The sequence below is a fragment of the Ambystoma mexicanum genome, chromosome 1p, assembly GCF_040938575.1.
Source record: "Ambystoma mexicanum isolate Mex_15411 chromosome 1p, UKY_AmexF1_1, whole genome shotgun sequence".
NCBI lineage: Eukaryota > Metazoa > Chordata > Amphibia > Caudata > Ambystomatidae > Ambystoma > Ambystoma mexicanum.
The window spans coordinates 913,180,919-913,199,721 of NC_090921.1; positions in this window are offsets into that span (position 1 = coordinate 913,180,919).

An 18,803-nucleotide genomic window follows, 5' to 3' on the forward strand; every position below is an offset into this window, starting at 1 on the left:
CTTCATTTGTTTCCAGTAAGTTCAAGCGGATTTTCAGAAAAAAGTTCAGTGCCGGTCTACTTGGAAATAGTTTGAGATATGTTTGTACGGTGTCCAGTTTCTTGAAAAACGGAGGGAAGTGACTGGCAAGTTTGTATTTATTTGCTGATTCGATTCTCTTTATCCAATCCAGGTCTCAAATCTTTTTTATAACTTTGATTGGGTTGGTTATGAGATCTTCTTCACTACTTTCCACTGTGTGTAGAAGGGTCAAGTTCTTAGTTTCCCATCTTAACAGCATTTTACATGATCCAAGTTGGATTTCTTGATTTATCAGACGGTAGGCGTATGGCGAATCTTTCATGATACATTTCCTCTATAACAAGACACTGTTTGAGTCTACTGTTGATTTCAGTGATGAAAGACTGAGTGCACGTCTAATCAATGCGATAGGCGTTGATTTTAGTAGGCCGAAAATTGATCTCCAAAAGATTGCTTCTAGTTTGGGCCATAACTCGGCAGGGAGGTTACGCATTGCGTCAGCGCCGTAGGTTAAAGATGGTATCACCTTCTTTTTTATAAAAGTCTCTGACTGGGATCGACGAGTAGCGTCCAAATTTAGTATCGATAGCTTTTCCTTTGATTGCTAGTTTTTTTGTTTTTTCGTAAATAACTTGTTGCATTGCTTTGTCCTTCACCGAGCTGTCCAGTGTGATGCCTAAGTACTTGAAGTTGGTGATTCTTTCAACAGTGGCTAGGTCCGAAGGAAAAGAGCTGAGTCTTTTCCTTCGTCCTGGTTGGTTTTTCAATGACCATCATTTTCGTTTTCCCGTTGTTGATTTCCAAGTTGTTTTCTGCTATGTAGTGCTGCAAGTTGTTAAGTTGGCATTGAAGGCCTATAGGAGTATGATCTAGAAGGATGAGGTTGTCTGCATCTAGCAGGCGACTGATCTGGTCTCCTCCAAGCTTAGGTGGAAATGCTCGTACTAGTTTTTCAGATTCTTGGAAGTCACCCAATTAAGTCCAAAACAGGGCTGGGGCCAGAGGACAGCCCTGTTTGACACCTCTGGCCGTGTTTATCTCTCCAAAAAGGGCCCCTTGCTAGTTCAACCGGACTCTCATGGACGTGTTGGAATATAGAGCTTTGATTGGGCCAAGTAATTTGTGTGGACATTTCCATAGGGTAAGTTTCTGCCATAGTCTTGAGCGGTCTAATTTATCAAACGCCTTAGTAAGGTCGACAAAGGCGATGAATAGGCGAGGTCGTCCTTCCAAAATCTTACTTTTCAGCAATCTCAGGATAAGCTGTTCACGTTCGTGCCTAAGTTCTTTTTGAAGCCTGTCTGTAGGTTATCCTGACAGGGAGATTTATTTGTCCATGTGGTAAAGTGTTGTAGAAGAAGAGACCCGAAGAGTTTACCTATTGGGTCTAGAAGAGTGATTGGGCGGTAATTAGCTGGATCAGCCCTGTTTCCTTTTTTATAGATGGGAACTATATTCGCACAAGTATATGATGGTGGGATGGCTCTGGATGTGGTGCAGCGTCTGAAGATTGTGCTCAGGAGAGATGACCACGTTTCTGGGTGTGTTTTCAAATCGAGGTTAGTGATTCCATCTGGGCAAGGAGCACGAGATGGTTTTAATTTTCTTATCAGGTCCTGGATGTCCTCTATGTTGTCTAGCCGAATCCATGAGGTGTCACAGCTGCCCGCATTCTCCTGAGTGGTTTTTGGCCATTGAAAGAGGGTGTCGAAGTAGGCCTCCCAGACCGATTCTCCGATTCCGTTCATTTGGCACGGTGGAGCACCTGGTGTTGCTGAATGGCGGAGGGACCAAAAGTCTCTGGCATGATTGCCATTAATAGCCTCCAGGATATTTTCAGCGTCTTGTTGGTATAGTTTGTGGTGGTGTCCTCTCAGCCACGTTTTATAGGTTTTTACAGCCACTGTGATGGTGGTTGATGATAGCTGGGGGTCACATTTTCGTGCCTGCCTTTTTGTTCTTCTGAGGTCCCTCTTTTTTTCTGCGATCAATTTATCGTAAATGTGTTGAGTCCTGGTTTGCTTTTTCTTCCCCTGTGGGACTGTGAAGGTGGTCAGTAGTGGGATGTAATCCACCAACATGTGGTTTTCTTGGTTGTTTAAGAACTTGTAGGCCGCTGTTAAAGCGCTAATTGCCCTTTCTGTCATTCTGAGTCTTGTTCCTTAACTTGTTACTTCTATATTTCGAGTCATTGATGGGTTGGACGGAGGACTCGAAGACCAGGTGGTTTCTATGAGGTTGTGATCACTTTCGGGTGTCTTCAACACTTTAAATGATGTTATTAAAGGTAGCAAAGATTGCGACACGAAAATGTGATCAATCGTTGATTTTGAATTTGCTCTTTCCCAAGTTGGAAGTCTGTTTGGGTCATGGAAGACCTGGTCGGGATTAGAGAAAGATCTAGTTTTCATCAGATTCAGCCATTTGGTTGTCCTCTGGTCCATTAGTGGACGTTTAGGTTTACTCGTAGTGGCGTTCGAGGAGGTCGGGCAGTTTGCGTTGATATCGCTGCATATAACAATGTGGTCGGCTTGTTGGTTGGCTTGGATCCAACTGATTTCCATCTCGATCATTTTGCTGAACTTTGAACAGTCTATGGTGGCTGGGTTCCAATAGATGGTGATGATGACCATCAGGCTTATCCGGGTTGTGTTGGACTTCACATTGGTTGTTAGTCAGTTTAGCTTCACCATCAACATGTTATGGTTCTCTTTACATTTTTGGATGGCTGTTAAACTGCGTCCCCTACGAATTGCGATTAGTAGACCAGCTGTAGGGCGTCCTGTGGTGCCATTTTTGGCTAGGACTGTGTTGATCTCATAGCCATCTAGGGTAGGAGGTTGAAGTAGCCATGTCTCCTGGAGGCAAATGATGTCATAGTCACTCAGGTTATTGGTGCCGGAACAGTTAAATGATGAAAACCTTGTGTATTCCATGAACACATCTTTATTAGGTCGTGGTCACTGGTTGGTCGATGTTCACTCGAGTTGTTGGAGGTCGTTACCATCAGTGGCTATTTTTGACATTGTATCTTCAGGGCTTTTGGAAGCCATTACCACATGGTCTACAATGCCGAACTTGGGAGTGGTTTTACCACACTGGAGCAAATCTCGTTTTGGAACTTCCTTTGAATTTTCTGGTGTTCTTTTAGTTGTAAATTCTTGAGTTGAAGACTTGAGTCTATTGGAGAGTCAAGGTGTTTCATATTTTGGTGGACAGATTTTAGGGATCGTGCTGTTGGATTTGAGGACGCCACTGTTAATTTTTTACGGTGGTCCTTAGTGGGGGATCCATTCGTTGCTGAGGCGGTTCTGGTTCTCTTTGTCATGCTACGATATTTTTATTGGTCTGATGACGTTTGAGCATTTTCTTTCGTTGTTTCTGTGGTCTTTTTACTTTCCAGGTTTCTTCTTATTTTTATTTTCCTTGATGATTCGGTTAAGTCATAACCCATGATTAGCAGGGCTTTTGCTGCTGAACCTAAAAGGTTATTTGTGGTCGATGATGCTATATATAGGTGTGAAATCGCCTTGGGTTGATTATGGCTTGGGTCGACTATCTGAAGGTCAGCTGATTTCACCGGACATCATTTTGGAATGTGGCTAAAAAGGTCAATGACTGCTCTTCGGTTTAACGTGACATCATCGTAGTTCCCGGGGATCTGCTCGAGTTTCAGTATCCATCTGGTTTATGTTTTATTTTGGTAGACATCTGTCTTTGATTTGTAGAGTGGTTTTAAGGAAACCTTTGTGTTCTCTCTGGTATAAGTTTTCCCTAGTCGATCGTTTGGTCGAAACTCCCGAGATCTCCTACGAGGTTTGACTTCATACCGCACCTTTGACTGATGGCCGTGGTTGTCTTGCTTGCTTGGGTCACGACTTTGATGGTTTGGTCTTGGATGGGCGACAGGTGTAAGCTGATGAGATCGAATTTTCGGTGGTTCGTTGTGTTTCATGGTCGCGCAGCATCTGCAGTTCTCAAGGGTAAGAAATGGAGATTCTGGCATTTCGAGTTCGTCGTTGGTGGTAGTTTGGGATTGGAGAGACGTTTTAGCGGGTTTTGAGATGGCTTGGGAATCCAAGTGTGAGCTTATTATCGATTCCGACAAATGGTGTGTGATGTTCATCATGTCTTCATTATTTAGAAAGTCTTCAACCCCTCTTGGAGATTTGTTTGTTGGCTCAATTTCTTCAGCATAAGGCACTCATGGTTCTTTAACTGTAGACTTAGGCTTTGGCTGAACCCCAGGGAGTCTTAAAAGTGGTGCCGCTTTTCCCTTTGCAGGTTCTTGTTGGAAGATTGGTTCCAATATTAGGTTCCTGCTGAGTTTGGATTTGACTTCTTTTGTTTCTTTTGGGGTCTTGGACTTCACAGTTGAAGGAGGTACTGTAACTGTCAAATCAATGAAGGGTAGGGTTTGAGTACCTTCTGATTTGAAAGATGGCTTTGGTTGGGACGAGGGTCCTGTGCTTAATGCGGTTTCTTGAGCATTAAGGGATGGTGATACTTGTTGGGGCGATATAGTGTCTGTAAGGTTTTGCTTTAATTCTAAGGCCGTGATGTACCCTTCGAGGTAGGTCAGTTTGGTTAGCATTGAAACTTGGATCGGTGTTTGGTCTTTGAGTATGACACTGATAGTTTCATAGAGTTTGGTAAATGTTGTGAATGCAATCGTTATTGCCGACATCAGAGTACACATTTCGGGTTTTTTTGGTTGTGTTTCTTAGGGAGCTGCTGAGCTTTGGGACGGTGGTCTACTCCTAGATGAAGATAATGTCCACGTTGTTGATGTACCTGGCGGAAGCGGCACTCTGTTCAATTGGTCCAGAGAATATCTTCGTGGACGATTATAGTTGTCCAGGTTTGAATAGAAGGCTAGAGTTTTCTCAAATTGTAGTCTATTTTTTGATTTCGGGGCGATCATGTATTCGTGCGGAGTTCCCGTGGTATCTTTATTCAGTCTATATGGATCTTCTAAGACAGGGGGTGATTGCTTTTCCACCTGTTCTTTACTGTTATCAGGTTCCACTGGGCAAAGTTTAGGATCACAATTTGGGGTAGAGTCGTGTTGAGGAGGTGGGTTTGGTCTTATAGTGGACTTTATCTCAAGCGGAGATAAATTGGAGCTTTTAGTAGGAATTAAAAGCCCCACCGTCTGGTTTTCATCTAGGGATTGGATCCGTTCTTGCTGCTCCAGTTCTAGATCTATTATGCTGATGGTTTGAGCTTTTTCCTGGGTGGGAACAAATGTTTCCGGCCTATCTGTTGGTATATTTGTCATTGGAGGTGTTGGAGGAAACGTTGAAGCAGAGTTTGTGTCTAGTTCGTTTTCAACGTGCAATAATACAGTCTTTGTTAGGGCAGGTCTAAGTGCAGGTTTTGCTGTAAATTGCCAATTGTCCTTGTTTATTTTTTGAGCGAGGTAGTCGACGCCTCTCAGTGGAGGTAGAGAAGATTTGCGCTGTGCTGTTGCCAACTTGCGCTGCTTACGCGATGGTGTCTTTTCATTTACTGCTTCAAGAAGTTCAGCATCCGTTAATTCTTGACATTTTTCTTGTATTGATTTCGAATGTTTGCGGAAAAAGTTTGATTGCAACTTTAGAGGAGGTTGGGATTTGTTTGTCCCCTTTCTTGGACCTTTGTGGGCCACTCGATCCGATTTGTTTGGTTTGCCCTGTTTTTGGCTCGCTCTTTGCTTCAACAAAGGTTTTGTTATTTTCTTGGGTTCATCTTTATCTAGGCTTTCCTCATTGGAGTCTCCCACTTTCCGTGGTCTTTTTTTCTGGTTTTGAGGGTTTGTTTTTTTTCCTTTTCGTTATGAGCTGTGTAAAGTGTAGGGTCAACATTAGTTGTAGCATGGCTCTGCAGTTCAGGAGGTACGATATCCGCTGAGTTTGCGTGGATCTGAGCTTTTACCGTTACTACGGTAATGGGAGGAGCCAAAGCATTGGTGGTTTCACTTTCTGTATTCAACGTTGGATGCGCGGCTCCAGGCGTCTGCGAGAAAGAACGGTCCGACAATTCTGGTGAGTTGAGACCGGGAGGCCGGCATGAGTTGGCATCCGTCCCGAAGACGCATGGACCAGTGAGGTCGGAGAGCTCAACACTGCCCCCCCTCCAGGGGATAGCAGAACTCCGGCAAAGGCTGAGCCAGCATGCATTCGGTCGGGGCCGCAGGAGAGAGCTGTGTCATGCTGGAGGGCTCACTCGAGGTGAGGTTGTTTTCCCAAAAGGGAAACGTTAATGTCCTTTTGAGGTGTGTTGTCGCAAGTTGCTTGGACTCTGTGTTTTTCACTCGAGGGAATATATTATTATTTCTTCTTTCTCCTAACATTCTATAACACAGCTTTAAATAACCAAGTGAATTTCATACACTTAATATTTTACTCATTTGAAAGCATGTTGAACTAACATATTGAACAACTATGTTCAGATATCAAACAAGAATACTACTACAAAAACATAAAAATCTACGTCTAAATTAACATCAGTACTATAAACACACAAAATTACTAACTTCCTTCTTTTACAATTGCAGTGAAGACCACTCTCCTGAAAGGCAGCAGCATCTGAACTACAAACAAAATCTCCGAAGAAACCTGCTCATTCCACAAAAAAAGAGTTAGTACAATACTGTAACGCTCACCTGGCTCCCACGGAGGTGCTGACCTGGTCTGGATTGCTGTGACCTCTTCAAGCGTGATGCGCAGGATCCGAAACACCGACTGAACTGGACCCCCAAATCTGGCTTGTCTGGCCCGTAGAAAAATCTTTCTGTAGGTGGGGAAAGGGGATTAACTGACTGCAGAGTATTGTGATTGCTTCCAACCTCCCCTTTGCTCTTCTCTGACCACCTCCGAAATCCCCAATCAAGGCTCACCTTAATGTTTGAATGGATGAGCTCTCCATTCTGCTTCTGGTGCAGGGGCGCGTATTTGAACAGTTACTTCACTGGTTTCGGAAGGCGAAATGCCGTAAGTATGCAGTTTAAAAAGTTCCAGAGTAGAGTCTTCTCTTTGTTTGCTTTTCTTAACCTGCGATCTGTCCTTATTTTCAGGTGCAGAGTGGAAGTGATGCTTCGAGGGATATTGCCTGAGATAAACTCAGGTAAGTTTGTGATAAAATGATCCTTTTAAATGTCTTTGAATCCCTCTAGTAATGTCTTTCTTTTTTCCCCTTAGGGGCCGGGGTGCGGTACCAGGCCAAGAAGTGGCACCGACCCGAAATGAGGAGTGGTTGCGTCAAATATGGCCAGGTAAGTCTTGTGATGGAAAATCAGGCTTTCCTCATTTGTTCCTCCTGCTCACCTTTTGTCTCTTCTTCTCCCCTGCAGGTGCAGAGATGTGGCGGAATGCCCAGAAGGTCGCGGTGGATAGTGAAGAGCGCACGAGGCAGGTGAGTGATGCGCGGCGCTGCTACAAGTAGCGCGATGCTTTTAAAGAATGTCTATCTTCAGGATCGCTGGCATGAGGATTCCGGAGACAGGTAAGAAATTAGATTAAGTTCTTGGTTTTCACCTTTTCTCTTCCCTTCCTTCCTTTCAGGTATCCCAAGATCGAGGCGGGCGTGGCTGTAGGCAAGATGCAGGAGCAGGCACGGTGAGCGTTCAGCTGCTAGATGCAGAGCAACGCGAACCACGTGTGGCAGTCCGGGCGTGGTTTAAATAGCCTTGGAAGAAGTTCCAGGTAAGTATTTTTCCACGGTCCCTACCCAAGTAAAATAGTTCCTTTGAGAAAATAGTCCCTCCTAAGCCTCATTTGGCTTGAGGCTTCATGCAGCATGGTCTGCGTCAGGTAAGTGCACCAAACACCCTCTTTTATGAGCCTGGCGCCTATGGCGCCAGGACTGATGTCCAACATGAGCCTGGCACCAAAGGCGCCAGGACAAAGCCCAAAGAGCCCCTATTAGGGGCCGCTGGGCTTTTACCCGAGGGCATGATGCCTGCTCCCGGGGGTGCTGGGCCTGTCCTGGTGCTCCGGGGATAGGCATCATGACAGCACTCCCCCCCAAGGCCCCTCCCAATGTCCTTCCCTCTGGAGGTTTCGGTTTGTTTGGGAAATCCCGATGGAACTTTTTAACCAGCCGAGGTGCATGTACGTGGTCGCTGGGTTCCCAAGACCTTTCCTGAGGTCCGTACCCTTTCCAATCAATTAGATAGAACAGTTTTGATTTTGAAATTTTAGAATCCAAAATGTTCTTCACCTCGAATTCAGGCTCCCCATCTATCTGAATTGGTTCTGGTGGCTTTATTAATCTGATTCCTGGTTGCACTGGTTTCAAAAGTGACACATGAAAAGCTGGATGAATCCGCATGTTAGCTGGCAGATCGAGCTTGACTGCCACTGGATTAATGATAGCTTTGATCGAATAAGGGCCCAAATACCTTGGATTAAAAGTTTGAGGTCCCTTAAGTAATAAATGTTTGGTAGCCAACCATACTTGGTCTCCTATTTGGTATGAAGGCGCCTCCTTCCGATGCAGATCTGCATTTTTCTTGTATTTTTCTTTCGCTTGTTGCAAATGGGCAGTTGCATTCTTGAATGCTTGAGTTATAGTGGAATGCAAATGGTCTGCTGCGGGCATTTCAAGGCTCAGAGGAGAGTCCAGGTCTGAAGTACGAGGGTGATGTCCATATAGGGTGTAAAAGGGGCTTTTTCCAGTTCCAGAGTGCACCGAGTTATTGTATGCATATTCGGCCACCCATAACAAATCTTTCCAATTACCCTCCGATTGGTGCAACATACACCGTAGGTATTGTTCAAGGGTCTGGTTCATTCTCTCCGTCTGACCATCAGTCTGTGGGTGATGGCTGGTTGAGAGTCTTACGTCGATTTGTGCCAGTCGACAACACCTTTTCCAAAAATGTGAAATAAACTGGCTTCCCCGGTCGGAGACTAATATGGACGGGAATCCATGCAAGCGGATGATATTTTCGAGGAATTCCTTAGCAAGGACAGAAGCTGAAGGTAATCCTTTCAACGGAATAAAATGAGCCATTTTAGAAAATAGATCCACCACAACCAGAATAGTATTGTATCCATTACAAAGGGGCAGGTCCGTGATAAAATCTAGTGACAAGGTGTGCCAAAGCGCTGGTGGAATGTCTAAAGGCTGAAGAAGACCGGCGGGTTTTGTCTTTTGGTCTTTGTTTTGGGCGCAAACTCCACAGGACATCACGAAAGATTTAATATCCTTTCGCCAGGAAGGCCACCAGAATTGTCGTTTAATTTTTTCCTCAGTTTTGGCAATGCAATGCCAGGATGTCCTTCCATCAGGGTATCATGATGACGGGAAATAACCAGTTCTTGTAATTCCCTTTCTGGCAGAAATAAGCGTCCTTGGAAGTAAGGTAGGCCATCGTTGACCGAAAAGTAAGACCCCCTTTGCATCCAACCCTGCAAGGCGGTAGAGTCCAGGAGTTGTTGTACTCGTGCTTGAATGTCTTCAAAGGTTTGTAAGGAGGTTAATCCCACAATTCTTTGTTCGGGAATGATCAGCACAGGTTCTGAATTAGTGTCTATTTCTCCCATTCCTATTCTAGATAGTGCGTCTGCCTTGCCATTCTTACAGCCGGGATGGTAAGTGATTACGAAATCAAACTCAGCAAAGAACAAAGCCCATCGGAGCTGACGTGATGATTGAGCCTTGGCAGTCTTTAAATATTGTAAATTTCGGTGATCAGTGATCACGGTGATGGTGTGCCTGGTGCCAAGAAGATAATGCCGCCAAGCCTTAAAGGCGGACTTAATGGCTAATTATTCCTTATCGGTAATTGCATAATTTACCTCAGGGGTTGAGAACTTTCTGGACCAAAATGCTACAGGATGCAGTTGGTTGGTTTCAGGGTCTCTCTGAGACAGGACAGCTCCCATGGCTAAACTGGACGCGTCAGTTTCGACTATGTATGGGAGATCTAGACGCGGGTGCTTCAAAATAGGTGTAGACGTGAATTTAGCTTTCAAATCCTGAAAGGCTTGTTCGGCTTCCTTGGTCCATTTGAAACATTTATTTTTCCACAAAAGTGCAGTGATGGGTTTTACTACACGTGAAAATTCCGGAATAAATCTGCGATAAAAATTGGCAAAACCAAGCATGCTTTGGACCCCTTTTAACGAGCTAGGAGATGGCCATTTGAGGATGGCCTCCACTTTCCGTGAGTCCATTAGGTGTCAGGATGAATCCAAGAAACTCCACCTCGGTGGTATGGAAAACACACTTTTCCAGCTTAGCAAACAGTTTGTGCTGGCGCAATTTCTCAAGCACGGCCCGGACATGCTTTCTGTGATCAGATTCCGCAGAGGAGTACAGAAGAATGTCATTGATATATACGACAACACAAACATCAATAAGTTCCCGAAGGACATCGTTCATGAAGAATTGGAAGGCAGCAGGCGCGTTGCACAACCCAAAAGGCATCACCTGGTATTCGAATAAACCATATTTTGTATGGAAGTCCGTTTTCCATTCGTCGCCTTCTTTTACTCGCACCAGATGATAAGCCCCCCGGAGATCTAACTTGGTATATATGCAAGCGTCCTTCACCTGGTCAAGGAGTTCAGGGATCAAAGGCAGAGGGTAACGGTTTTTAACCGTTATCTGGTTCAATGCACGGTAGTCGATACAAGTTCTAAGGTCGCCTTCTTTTTTGGGCACGAAGAACAAAGCTGAGGATGCCGGGGACTTTGACGGGCGAATAAAACCATTGGCTAGGTATTGATCTAAATATTGTCTCAAATGCCGGTTCTCAGGTTCAGTAAGGGCATAAATCCTGCTACAAGGGGGTTGTGCACCGGGCACCAGATCGATTTGGCAATCGTACGATCTGTGGGGGGGTAACGTGTTGGCCTGTTCCTTTTGGAAGACGTCCTGAAAGTCTTGGTATTCCGGAGGTAGTTGCATGGAGACAGAGGTTACAGATGCTAGACTAATCTTCAGATTTTCTGGGTAGCAGGTTTGTGCACAATCCGGGAAGGTTATTCTCTTTGCTCGCCAATCAATTCTAGGATTATGTGTCTCTAACCAAGGAATTCCAAGAATAACCTGAAACTGTGGGGCCTTGATTACGTCAAACACAACTGCCTCCCGATGGCCGTCCAGACCAATAAGAGTCACCTCAGTAGTGGAATGTGTTACCGGTCCTGAGGCAATTTCAGTTCCATCGACTGTGGTGATGACATCTTTGCTGGTTTTTGGACGCAGAGGGAGGTTAATCCTAGAGACCAATTCACGATCCACATAGTTTCCTATAGCCCCACTATCGATGTATGCCTTTATTGCATGCAACCGCTTAGGCTGTTCCGGATCTACGAAAACCATTGGCACAATGAAATGCGAGGTCTGAGAGTTAGTTTTCAAGCTCGGCAAGCGGACCCCTACGCTTGTCGGGCGGAGTCGTTTCCCGAAACAGAGTCTTCATGGTTTTTATCAGCGGCTCCTACCACCTTCTTGGGCGGTTTTGCCGGGCAATCTCGTAGAAAGTGTCCAGAGTTCCCACAATAAAGACATCATTTTAACTGCCGCCTCCTTTCATGTTCCTTTTGGGTTAAAGGTCCTCTAACCCCTCCAATTAGCATAGGCTCGGAGACATCGGCACCCTTGGGAGTGACGTGGGTCTTGACCAACACCCGGGTTTCAAACTTGGACCGATCCGCTTTTCGGTTTTGGAGCCTGTGATCCAATTGGACCACTAAGTCTATATATTCTGTGCATTCTTGGGGCGGATTCACGACTTAGGCCAAGACATCTTTAAGTTCTCCGCGTAGAGTTCTCCGCGTAGACCCCGATAGAATAATGTGATTCTTTTATCCTCTGGCCACCCAGTTTCCACGATTAGTCTGTTAAAGGTTGCTATGTAGGAGAGGAGGTCTTGGTTGCCCTGTCGCAGGGATAGAAGTTCATCATCCAGAGCTTGTCCCTGAGAATGTCGAGCAAATAATCTCTCCATGCTTGCTTGAAATCCTTGGAAATACCGGAGGATTGGGTCATCTTGAGTAACCAGTGGTACTGACCAATCGGCAGCACAGCCGCTAAGGTATGACAACACAAAAGCTACCTTGGTCTGGTCATTAGGGAAGGCCCCAGGTCTGCATAGGAAATGCAAACGACATTGATTCATGAATACGGCGAACCGTTTGGGGTCCCCAGCAAAGCGTTCAGGTGGGGCCAGCGGCATATTTCCAGGTAGATTGATTTGCACAGGGTTACTTGAAGCCACAGGAGCAGAATTCCCCCCGGAACCAGGTAGAGGGGTTTCCCCAGCTTGACCTTGCAATACCTGCCTAGCCAGGTCATCAGTTCGTTCCTTAGATACGATTAGTTCCCTCCTGAGTGCATTAGTCTCTTGACGAGCGGCATGTACTTCGGCCCGTAATTCCCCCAGTAATTGGGCCAACATATCAGTCTCAGAAGTTTCCATAGCGCCTGGGTGGGAATTTGTAGGAAGGCTTCGCGTTCTGTAACACTCACCTGGCTCCCACGGAGGCGCTGACCTGGTCTGGATTGCTGTGACCTCTTCAAGCGTGATGTGCAGGATTCGAAAAACCGACTGAACTGGACCCCCAAATCTGGCTTGTCTGGCCCGTAGAAAAATCTTTCTGTAGGTGGAGAAAGGGGATTAACTGACTGCAGAGTATTGTGTTTGCTTCCAACCTCCCCTTTCCTCTTCTCTGACCACCTCCGAAATCCCCAATCAAGGCTCACCTTAATGTTTGAATGGATGAGCTCTCCATCCTGCTTCTGGTGCAGGGGTGCGTATTTGACCAGTTACTTCACTGGTTTCGGAAGGCGAAATGCCGTAAGTATGCAGTTTAAAAAGTTCTAGAGTAGAGTCTTCTCTTTGTTTGCTTTTCTTAACCTGCGATCTGTCCTTATTTTCAGGTGCAGAGTGGAAGTGATGCTTCGAGGGATATTGCCGGAGATAAACTCAGGTGAGTTTGTGATAAAATGATCCCTTTAAATGTCTTTGAATCTAGTAATGTCTTTCTTTTTTCCCCTTAGGGGCCGGGGTGCGGTACCAGGCCAAGAAGTGGCACCGACCCGAAATGAGGAGTGGTTCTGTCAAATATGGCCAGGTAAGTCTTGTGACGGAAAATCAGGCTTTCCTCATTTGTTCCTACTGCTCACCTTTTGTCTCTTCTTCTCCCCTGCAGGTGCAGAGATGTGGCGGAATGCCCAGAAGGTCGCGGTGGATAGTGAAGAGCCCACGAGGCAGGTGAGTGATGCGCAGCGCTGCTACAAGTAGCGCGATGCTGTTGAAGAATGTCTATCTTCAGGATCGCTGGCGTGATGATTCCGGAGACAGGTAAGAAATTAGATTAAGTTCTTGGTTTTCACCGTTTCTCTTCCCTTCCTTCCTTTCAGATATCCCAAGATCGAGGCGGGCGTGGCTGGGGGCAAGATGCAGGAGCAGGCACGGTGAGCGTTCAGCTGCTAGATGCAGAGCAACGCGAAGCACGTGTGGCAGTCCGGGCGTGGTTTAAATAGCCTTGGAAGAAGTTCCAGGTAAGTATTCTTTCACGGTCCCCACCCAAGTAAAATAGTTCCTTTGAGAAAATAGTCCCTCCTAAGCCTCATTTGGCTCGAGGCTTCATGCAGCATGGTCTGCGTCAGGTAAGTACAACAAACACTCTCTTTTATGAGCCTGGCGCCTATGGCGCCAGGACTGATGTCCAACATGAACCTGGCGCCAATAGCCCCTATTATGGGCCGCTGGGCTTTTACCCGAGGGCATTATGCCTGCTCCCGGGGGTGCTGGGCCTGTCCTGGTGCTCCGGGGATAGGCATCATGACAAATACTACCTTAATATTCTTACTGTTACTCAAACACACTGTGTGGTTCTTTCATGTAATTTGTGCACCCAGAAAACAGAGATTTCTGAACCATTCTTCCCATAAATCCCCATTTATTAAACAGGGATAACATAACTCAACCCCTAGAATGTTAGCATTACAAAACAAAGAACTGTTTTAATTGTATACCATTAGATTTACTATTGGTGCTTCTCCTCACCACTAGCTCACTTTCTACTGTCATCTGAACCGCAGTATAGTAACACACAAATAGAAGAATAGCCTTCCCAACTAATTGTAGCTGCCCAATGCACAATCACACACCACCTAATACATCTTTACCATCATAAACTCGTGCACACAGCACACATACATTGCAGAACAGCCCAACCCATACCTTCTTTTTTTTTCAACAGACCCCAAAGAATGCCTACCAAAAACCAAGTCCGTAGAAAGCAACACAGAAATAGAGCAAATGAAAATAGAAGTGTCCAAAATAGGCATCCATCTCTGGTAGAGTTTGTAGAAAAAGTTCAAACAAAACAGCTAATACAGTGATTTAGCAAAAACAAGCTTCCAGTCCACAAACTTTGCCTCCTCTATCAAAATGTAAACGAAACAGAAAATGATTAACAAGAATTCAGCAACCACTACTGCTAAAACTGCTCCTATATATATGAGTGTATGAAGATGCATGACCTTTTCCTGGCTGTGTGTAATTTTATAATACACTACTAAGTGTTTTTGGACAATTATACTGTTATTTCTGTCATCTTCTAATATTATAATTTATTAGGTAGGTGTGTGTGTAAATAAAATTGTAGATAGCAGACAGGTTTGCAAGTGACAGTTGATTATAGCAGATGGGAAAAATTGCAATAAGTTAATTTTATAGGTTATACAGGTTTAGAGGCATTACTCTGTTTATATGCATTCATAAGAGTTGTACATGTACTCTGAATAAAATATGCATACCTGTAGTTTGTATTCATGCATGTGGATATGCATGCAGCTATAAGTAGAAATGGAGACTTTTACAGTAATTTTTTGTAGTAGGTGCTTTCCTTTTTTATGTTTTAAAAGTTTTATTCCAACATTATAGAATACAAACGACATAAATGAACAACATGTTTATTATGCAAATACAAATAATGAACAATACATGCAAAATCAGTTCAGCAAATGAGAAAAGTAGACTAACCAGGTGAAAAAGAAGAAAGTAAAGAAAGCAAGTCAGAAACCCAGAAAGGACAGACAAACCAGGAAACAATCAGTAAGCAAATGAATCCAGCAATGCAGAATAAAAAATAAGGGTATGAGCATTAATTAACAGAGCAAAAGCATCTTCCAGTTACAGAGACTTAAATTCAACTGTAGACCTCCAGGAACCATTCCAAATGTCCCAAAATGTCTCAACATCATCCGCATTCTTGTAAATTGCCTTCTCATATGATGAAACAGTTATGAGTACATCTACCCATTAATTGATGTTAAGGGAGCTGCTTGATTTCCATAGTCTCAATATCATCCTTTTGGTGATCATGCTGGCGCGGAGTATCCAAGTTACCTGTCCAAAGGAGATATCAGCAACCTTTGAAATATCCCTAAGAATCAATAGGGAAGCAGAGAGGGGAACCGTACAACTCAAAACCAGGCCCAACCTCTCGCATATGCACTCCCAAAATTGCTTTATCCTAGGACAAAACCATATCAGATGACCAAGGGAACCTCTAGCACTCTTACACTTCCAACATAGTTCATTGTCCATGAGATGTCTCTTAAACAACCAAATTGGTGTCCAATAGGATCTAAAGAGCAACTTCGTTTGGGATGCTCTAACACCCCAATCTAGACTTACCAATCGGGTATTTTCACAACAGCGCCGCCAACAGACATTGTCAATTTCTTCTCCTAACTCCTCTCCCCAGATAACTAGCAGCCTCGAATCTTCCTTCCTGAAAGATTTCAGGAATCCGTACAACGTGGCAGCAGGTCGGGCTGAACTTCCACATAACTGCAACATAGACCAGGCTGTATTCAGCACAGCTGTGCGTACGGGATCCATCACCCTCCATCAATGAAATCTCAGAGGTACTTTAACCTACCAGGAACCACTCTGGCCAGAAAAAAAACTTCCCTTGGCTTTTTAGGGCTGGATTCAGCCAAATGAAGGCATCTATATGCAGGTAGGGGTGGGCCCCAATGCGCCTGGAGATGTCACACCAACATTCTTGATGGAATCCAGTCAAAGGACTCGCACCCTTCGAGTTGATCTTTTTCGAAGTCAACAGAGCTCTGGGTTCTAACTGGGATATTGCACCACATTCCCATTTCACACACTAGGTGCTTTCCAATGATATGAGACTTGTACTCAGAGTGATCAACAGTACATTTGAAGTGCTGAACTCTGATGATGGAGTTAGAGGTAGAGGTCTTGGATGAGATATAGTGGCAAGTAACCATACCAATAAAAGTATTTTAGCAAAAATGTTCCGCCACAGAGTCCTTCAGAATCTGATAAAAACAGGCGACGAATCATGCACAACCCTTAAAACCTACCGTAGAAAATTAATCTTAGAAGCTTTGATAGACAGTGCAATCCTTCTCAAAAGAAAGTTATTTATTTTAGGGTTAAACAGAATTAAACCACTAACAAAACTAACTACTAAATTACAAAAAAGACTTCTCAATAAACGGAATATCAACAAAAATAACTTCTTAAATATCTGTGGAGGTGAATGGAGTCACACCACGAGCACAGAACCATATTTTAATGAAGAAGCATACAAACAATAGCAAACACAATTGCCATACATAGCAGTGTACGAGGTTAAGAAAAACGTAATAATACCATAATGCAACAAGAAATACTGCTTACAAAAATATCCCCAGAAAACTCACTATCACCTCTCCATTCGACCGAACCAGATCGTCCAGTTTACAAATGGCCATGCACGTCAATGTGTAACATTGCCAAGAAATCTTTCAAATCTTTACGCCAGTTCGTCAATCAGTATGTGAAAGGCAAAGACAAAATAAAACTGAAACTGCTGCAAAATATGTACACTTGTCCAGTGCACAAATGCACAGGACTACAAGGACATTCATTAGCCTGCATTTCAGGACCTATTTGCAAAAGCACCTTCCATCATATCAAAATGATATCAACACATCATTCAATTATAAGAAATCTAGTCCATAAACTGTACTATGCTAAAAGTCCTGCTTTAGCACTAGCCAATTTAAATAACAATCTTCTACATGGTACAGCCAAAGACCTACTCGAAGAAATAGAGCATATCCAGAAAAAATATTTTGTAAGTGAAAGCCACTTACAAAATGCAGTAGCTTTACAACAGACTAGCAACGATTGTACAGATGGCAACCTTCTACTACACACATACAAAAAAGAAATATTAACATTTAAAAGTACATCTGCTGAAGTACCAAACCATGTGTGTGTGTGTGTGTGTTGCCGCAGAAGTTTTTATAAAAGTAACACAAAAACTATAGACGTAACATACAAAATAGAAAACAATGAAGATTCCAAATGGTTTGAATTAGCTCTTTACCCTATAGCAGAAAACAAATACGAAATAACTTACCCCATAATACTTTGCAGATACTGCACTACAGAACTTGACAACAATCAAACTCCTTCATGTGCTATCACAAATAATTTGGAATTATTCCCATACCAAAACCCCTGCAACAACTGAATTTACATGAGAGCATCATAATTCAAACAGTGCACCCATTTCAAGCAATAATAAGCCTACAACCAAAAACAGCAAAAATACCTCCCTCTGAATTGGTGAAAGGCATTTGTGGCAAAGTAGTTTAATTACCATTAGATCTAAAAGAAAATGTGCATACTCTGGGAGTGCAACGTCCAATAGAGCAATCTTTCATTGTCTTAGTAAATGGTGTACCTACAAAAGACAAAAAATGTTGGCAACAACTCGTAGACTTACATAAAGTTAGACAAGCCTTGCAATATCTAAAAGACAATAATCAATACTACAAAGAAATACAAATTGAAGAAAACGTAAGGGAAACAACAGAAATAATTCAAGATCACCAGAAACTGGTCAATTTAAACTTCTAGATCCTGCTACAGTAGCCAATATTTTAGACCATTATACAATTCATCCATTACACTCTAATGACACCATAGATGATGCACTAGAAACGTACCAAATGCGACAAACCAAAGGATCACCAATCAACATATGGGAAAAAAGTATAGAAGCACTTGCTTTTCCTCTACTCTTTCCTACTGGCAGAGGAGGAAGGTACTATGATAGACCTATTCAGATAACAGCATCAGAATACCGCTCATTTCGGATGTATTCTGAAGATCCCAGATTTGACAAAATGTGGAATACATACTCCACCTACACGAAGGCCATACTAAGGCCTGTTGGGTGCCTGTGCCCCCCCATTCTCCACTACCTGCCTAGGGAAGAGGGCAGGAGCCCTCTCCCCCTCCCTGAAGCCGCCTCCAGCAGCCAGCGTCGACAAGGAGGTCCCGAGAGACCTGCCTGACCCGGTCCCGAGGCCTGCCTGACCTCCCAATGCCGGGCGCATCGCGGCGCCGAAACGAGGCTGAGGCCGCCTCCTTCAGCATCTGTGCATCCGCCGGCAGGCGGATACGCCGGCGGCCTACACGAAGGCCATACTAAGGCCTGTTGGGTGCCTGTTTGGAGCCATAGGAGCCAGGGGCCAGGAACTTTGCCCTTACTGCTCCAGGTAAGCCAACACTGCCACCTGCCACCTGTTTCTGTGCCTGTTTTTGCCCGATTCTGCCGTCCGCCACACCCTATGCCCATCTTATTCCAGGTAACTTTCGGCCAACACTACTGCACTACTCCCAACTACCCATTATCTCCAGCACTATGTGTGTCTGTGACACCCCAGGAAATAGTAACCAAAGTGCATAACCCGTGTGCACCACAAGACTGTTAGGTGTTACCCCACTGCATTTCTGCCTA